The sequence below is a fragment of the Eptatretus burgeri genome, chromosome 10 (assembly GCF_056783735.1).
Source record: "Eptatretus burgeri isolate ZD-2024b chromosome 10, Ebu_testis_v1, whole genome shotgun sequence".
Classification (NCBI taxonomy): Eukaryota; Metazoa; Chordata; class Myxini; order Myxiniformes; family Myxinidae; genus Eptatretus; species Eptatretus burgeri.
Genome location: NC_140970.1, coordinates 8,791,595 through 8,798,858, shown reverse-complemented (window position 1 = coordinate 8,798,858; position 7,264 = coordinate 8,791,595). Strand labels below are relative to the sequence as shown.

General features: G+C 46.1%; 1 pseudogene across 1 annotated transcript; it reads left to right on the top strand.

The window, feature by feature from the left end:
* The first annotated feature begins 2,590 nt into the window (after positions 1-2,590).
* Positions 2,591-3,949, top strand: LOC147017923 (uncharacterized; annotated as a pseudogene). Its single transcript, XR_015062197.1, has 3 exons — positions 2,591-2,664; positions 3,030-3,201; positions 3,296-3,949. The product of XR_015062197.1 is annotated as an uncharacterized LOC147017923 (transcript).
* Positions 3,950-7,264: the final 3,315 nt, after the last annotated feature.

Sequence of the window (7,264 nt, the reverse complement as noted above, 5' to 3'; positions counted from 1 at the left end):
CTGTTTTCAATTTGACCTTTCCTTCATCCCATGTCTATAACGTCCCACTGTTACAACGTTCCTTTTCTCCATTCTCTTTATGCACCTTTATTGCATCCCTCACATAATGTATTTAATGGCATCTCTGACTTAAATTTTTTTTTTTAAATCCCAGTTTGCAATGCATATTCGTGTTCCATCAATCATCCTTTTTTTTTTCCAACTTCAGTGCCAATTCACCCCACCTCTTTAGATCTACCTCCTCCAAACCCCTCACCTGTTATCCCCTCTCCTTACCCCCCCCATCATACCGCTCATCCTCCCTCCACTCTTGGCACCTCTTCACTGTCTTCTGCTTCAGTATCAGCTCCTCCTCTGTTGTTCCAAAGTGTGTGGTGTTCTAACATCTGTGGGCTCCATTACAACCAAACAGATATCTCACTCTCAATCAGTGCACTCAACATTTCAAACATGCTCTTTCTTTCCTCTCACACTTCCCCCACTTCCCAACCCCTCAAATATTGTACCTACGCCGCCTGCCCTTTTCTTCACCGTACTTCTGCTAAGTGTCATCCTTCCCCTCTCCCCACCTCTCCCATCTCTCTCCTGCCCCTTGGCCGTTCCTGCTCTCATCCCCTCCCTCTCAAAGCTTCCCTCTCAACCCACCCTCACAAAGCAACCTTCACCTCCTGTAGTAGGACTACTGACCATTATTATTAACCTACGTGACCATAATTATTAAAAACACTTGGTCACGGGGTGAATTTGGGTGGTCGTCATGGCTTTTGCAAATTGACATGTTCATTAAAGGACTAATTTGGTATGGTGATGAGTGTCATGTAAAAGACTGTGTCATGTTCCTCATCGGCTCCGCTGTTAATCAGAGATCAGGTGTACAGCACTGAATTAGCGCAATGTATCGCCTGGCTTCATTGGCCCGTTAGCAGAGTATCCTCACCCCCTTCACCTTGGCCATGGTTGCAGTCATCATCTCACCTCCCTCTCAAAGATTTCCTCTCAACCCACCCATGCAAAGCAAGCTTTACCCGCAATAGTAGGACTTAGGGGCTTCTGGTGCACCTAAAAAAGTATATGTAAGTGGCTGGGGGAAATGGGAAAAAGTTACTGAATGACACCAAAATCTGCCCAATTTCCTCTCTTTTTACTTCCTTTTCTTCCCAAAGTTTACCAAAATCCTGCTCTGTTTTTTCAGGGGTTCTGAGGCACTTACAAAAATTTACATAACTGACACCAAAACTCATCATAGTTCCAACAAATATTTGTTCAACGTTACCCAGAGCCTGTTAATACCCCCCAGCCCATATTCTATTTCACGCACGCGCGCGCGCGCACACACACATACACACACACACACACACACACACACACACACACACACACACACACACACACACACACACACACACACACACACACACACACACACACACACACACACACACACACACACACACACACACATCCGTAAGGGAGGCTGTCAGTCCCATTTCCTAAAATAAACCTCTTCTCATCAAAAGCCCCCAATGCCTTCTTATTTACATCCTCCGTATATAAATGATACATATAACTTCTTATTGTATTCATTTTTCAATACTCTTCTTTCTTCAAGGCTAAACAGTTGTAATAATCTTCAAAATGTATTGTCTCTTTCATGATATTTTTCTTTACCCCCTCTAACTTTTTATCACTCTTTTCAATTTTATTACCAATATATTTATAGGCATAAGCCTTTGCTCTCAATCCCACAAACTCGCTCATTATCTTTCCACCCAACTCATCTTTGAACTTTCCAATAACCTTTTTATTCTTTGTAGAGAATAGTTTGTTATCTGATTTATAATTGCTTGTATCATAAATACCAACGTCCTGAGACATATCCATATATATATATATATATATATATATATATATATATATATATATATATATAAATATATATATATATATATATATATATATATATATATATATATATATATATATATATTTTTTACATCTTCCATAATAATTTTCAAAATAAAACTGTCTGTATCCATATAAAGTATATTAACCCCTTTCACATATTTTTTCTTTAGGATGTTGTCGAAGTAGTCATGCATTAACAACTTTGAGAAGTCAAGAATTGATGTTCCTATATAAATAAGTTTATCCATTTCAATACTTTCTTTTTTCAAATGAATAGCACAAAAGTTCTCTGAAAACACCTCTGCTCTTTGAAAACATGGTTAATTAATAAACTTGGATGCTTGTTTCCAAGATGTAGCAAGACTTATATTTTTGTCTATTCCTAACATTTTCCATAGTCTTTCCAAATACAGCATTATCCATTAATTTACAAAAGTTATTCTCAAAATCATTTGAAACAAGTGTTCTTTTTTCAGTGTTAAAATCAATCAGCCTGCCCGAGAAATGAGTTTTACAGAAGTTTTCCCTTGCCCGAGACAAAAATGCTGGCTCTTATCAGGAGATGGAAAATGCTAATCCCTTCCTTTGAGAGACACATGCAAATTTTACAAAAAAACCCTTTGTTCTCTCATTTCCATGATGTCATCAACTTGTCTTGTTTATGGCAACCCAAAGTCTGGCTTGTTTCATTCAGAGGATGTCAGTGGAGAAGTATTTTGACCTTATAGATGAGTTTCAATCTTTTTCACAAGAGGCGAGGTGAGTTATGTTTAAACTGATTCATTATTTGTTGTTATATATAGAACCAAATCACTATACGATTAATAATTATTGTATATATTCTCTCCAATGACAAAGTTGATGGCTGATGTTGAAAATCAAGCCAATTAATATCATGAAGAATGGCAGAATATGAATGAAACCCTTAGAGAACTTCAATCAGTTTGAAGGGAACTACATAATGAGATAATGATCATAATGATAAGTGTTTTGAAGACCTATCCCATCCTTTAAGTTTGGATGAGCAGTTTAATGAGAGGTAAGATATATGCTTACACACAACCTTTTATAAACATGAGAGACAACTTGGTGTTAATTTTTCCCTGTTTGTTATTTATTTCCAGGATTAAAAATGAACCAAACAACATGATGGTTGGTTATGAAACTAATGAATTTCACAACCTTGAATGGGACGATTTTGAAATTCCATGGAGTGCTGACTCGTTCCCAACCTGTTTCAGTTTAAACTTCCATCTGGATGAACCTGACACAAAACTCAATCTTCTGGAGGTAAATGTTAAATTTATTATTTTATTAATGTCATTATTTAATCATCTTTATATACCCTAATGGTTCTTCCCTCTGTTTTAAACAGAATATGGTGTCCGAGCTTCAAAATCGCAAGCCATCCGAAGCAGACCACTGGGAAAGAACATTTAGTTTCACAATTGAATATTTACCTCCACCCAATGAAAAATGTTGAATGTTTTCAATGTTGTTTAATTATATCTGCTTTGCTTACAATTATTTCATTCTTAATTACAAAAAAGGATAAAGGAGGGGTAAAAACAGAAAAGGGTTAGGGGGAGGGGTGGGGGTGGGAAGATGCACTCCTCCCAATGACACATTGCCCCCTTGTCCCACCCCTCCTCTCCCTGTGTGTGTGTGGGGGCAAGGGTGGGGGTGGGATGAGGGGGGTGGTGGGTCAAGGGTGGGGGTGCACAAGGGGCGGGGATGATGAGGTATATGGGTGTGACTTGTGTGGGTATGGATTGTATGGGTGTGGCTTGCATGGGTGTGGCTTGTGTAGTTGTGGGTTCTATGCGTGGAGACAAAGAAAGGAAGAGGAGTGAATTTTTTAAATTAAATAAACACGTTGTGTGTGGGGAACTGATAAACAAATCACTGTATTATGGATATGGATGTGGTATATGGTTGTGGATATGATGGATGTGGATGTGGTGTATGGTTGAGAATATAATGGATGTGGATGTGTTGTGTGGGTGTGGGTGTGGTTTGTGTGGGCGGAGTCAAAAACGGGGGTGGAGTAAACTTAAAAAAAAATTATTTAAAATTTATGATATTTGTCTTTTGTAATTGCTGTGAATAAAAGGAACATAAGATTTCTTCTCCCTTTAAATCATATAATTTGTATGTCCAAGGAACTGTGTCTATTACATCAACGATTTAAAAAAGTTCATGCATCCATCGCTTCGCATCACTTTTTTCAAAATGAGATTTCTAGAGTGTATGAGGTGCAGTGGGATGCAAGAAGCACGCGCGCCAGCATCAACTCCGCTTTATTGCGCGACCAGAAGTACACTCCTGCCACCCCTAGCGGGCGAGGCATGATATACGAAAACCCAACCACGTGACACAGCACACTCCCCCCATCGTAAAAATTACCCGTCACACGATGAAAGGACAATCACAGCATGACCACCTGAAACCCATCAACACTCATAATCCTCCAAGTACCGCGGCCGCACTCTGACCCGCCTCGGACGGGCAGCGCTGCCAGACAGTCCAGGCTCAGACGCCTCCCAGCTCGGTCGAGGTGACACCCTCGCCGGACTCGCACCTTCCGCCACCCCAACCACCCCCAACCGCCCAGCCTGCCCGACGTCCCCGGGTAGGACGGCATCAGGCGAAGACCCCCTGGGCGTCGGCCCAACCAGCCCCGGCGATACAACGTCAGGTGCCGGCGACATCAACGGTGGGGGTCCCACATCGTATGGCCCGGGGAGGTGTGGGGGGGGTGACGCTGAACAGCGATCATGCATTTGGTCCACGGGCCGCTTCCACAAATCCCCACCATCAGTCCGCACCATGCAATTCGCCAGCCTCAGCACCACAGAGACCACCGCCGGCACCCATTTGGAACCGTGGAAATAATCGCGCACCATTACCCGTTGTCCCACATCGAAGCCGCGCAGCCGCATCGGATGCGACACCGCCCCACTCCCCGACCCTCCAGGTCGCAGCAAATCCAGCCTGGACCGCAATGCCCGTCCATAGAGACGAATGGCAGGCGAATCACCCGTGACAGGATGAACTGCGTTCCTGTAATGGAGCAAAAAGACATCGACCACCGTCTGCACAGGTGCAACACCCCCCCTGCGCAAAGCCCGCTTCAACATCTTGACAAACGACTCAGCTTGGCCATTCGTCTCAGGATGATACGGTGCGGACCTTAGATGTTGAATACCATTTTGACGCATAAACTCATCAAATACACCTGCGATGAACTGCGGACCATTATCAGAGACCAGGATCTCCGGTAACCCTTTATTAGCAAAGATCGTCCGCAGTTTCTCGACTGTAATGTTTGCTGATGTATGCTGCATTACTACAACCTCCGGCCATTTAGAGAATGCATTGATCACAATCAAAAACATTTTGCCATTAACCGGTCCCGCAAAAATCTACATGGACCCTCTGCCAAGCTCGGTCTGGCACAGGCCAGAGACCCGAAGCTCGACGCGGGTTATCAGCATCTGTCTGGCACGTGGCGCAACGCTTAACCAATTGCTCAATGTCTTTGTCCAACCCCGGCCACCACAACAGGCTACGAGCAAGACTCTTGGTCTTCACGATGCCAAGGTGACTGACATGCAGTTCTTCCAAACACCGCTGCCTGAACCTCGGTGGAATCACCGTCCTCATTCCCCACATTACGCACCGTTGGACCAACGACAGCTCCAATGCGCGTGACGTGAAAGGTTGAAATGCCGGTGTCGAAGGCAGATCGCTCCAATTCCCCGTAGAAATCGCCTGGATGACATGGGCAAGCACCGGATCACGAGCCGATTCCACCGCGACCTGCCTGGCCATGACCGGCCCGCTTTGGACCTGGCCCAGTGCGAACACATCGACCCGGTCGGCCAACTCAGACGCAGCTGGACCCTCCGCACACAGTAAGCGTGAGAGCCCGTCGCAGTTAGTATGCTTCTCAGTGCTTCGGAACTGAATATCATAATCGTAAGCACCCAGAAACAGACACCACCGCTGTATTCGCGTGGCCGCTACCACCGGCACCCCGCGCTCGGGTCTCAGGATGAATTGAAGCGGTTTGTGATCCCTCTGCAAAGTGAAATGCCGCCCCAGCAGGTATTGATGAAACCTCCGCACACCCCAGACGAGGCTGAGAGCCTCACGCTCAATCTGGGCATATCCGCGCTCTGCTGAGGACAGGGTCCGGGATGCAAAACAAACAGGCCGCTCGGAACCATTGTCCATCCTGTGGGAGAGCACTGCCCGATGCCATATGCAGAGCTGTCGCATGCCAATAGGATTGGACGCGCAGGCTCGTAGTGCACGAGGACCGTATCCTCTGTGAGCCGCCGCTTGACGCGGTCGAAGGACGCCTGGTGTGCAGGCCCCCAAGCCCAGCGCTTGTCCTTCCTGAGCAACCGTGTTAACGGCGCAAGATGTGAGCTGAGCCCACGCACGAACCTTTGGTAATACTGAGCCATACCAATGAACGAGCGCAGCTGCATCTTGTCGCGAGGCGGTGGCATGTGTTGAATCGTTTCCACCTTCCGAGGACCTTTCAACAGCCCCTCCGGTGTGATGATGTGCCCGAGGTATTCCAAGCGCTGCTTGAAGAACGCACACTTGTCCCTGTTCAAGCGCAGGCTGCACGCTTCTAGCTTTGTCAACACTTGGGCAATGTTCGCAAGATGCTCGTCCGCCGTTTTCCCCGCAATGAGCACATCGTCCAGGTAGGTCTGAGCGGGCAGGCCAACGCAAACCTGATCCATGGCTTTCTGCCACAAAGCTGGGGCCGAAGCAATCCCAAAACAGAGTCGGGTATATCGATAGAGTCCTTGACACGTGTTGATTGTCAAAAGCTCGCTACTCCCGGGATCCATCGGCAGGTGAAAATATGCATCACGCAGGTCAAGCTTCGTGAAGTATTGACTCCCCGCCAATCGCGCATATATTTCATCGATTGACGGCAATGGATATTGCTCCACGCTGAGCCCTGGGTTAACTGTGGATTTGAAGTCCCCGCACAATCGGACGTCTCCATTCCGTTTCAGCACCGTGACAACCGGGGTGGCCCAATCTGAGTATGACACCCGTTCGATCACACCACCGGCCTCCAGCCTATCCAGTTCACCCTTGACCTTGTCCCGCAGGGCATATGGCACAGGATGTGGTTTACAAAACCGAGGAACCACCCCCTCCTTCAAGAAGAGCTTTGCCTCCATGCCCTTGAGTTTCCCAAGGTCGTCTCTAAACAACCCTTGATGTCTTTGAAGAATCTTCTCCAACTGATCCTCCCACCGGCTCGGCACGGGTTGCACAAGGTGAACTGCGGCCCAGTCTAGCCTGATGCGAGCCAGCCAATCTC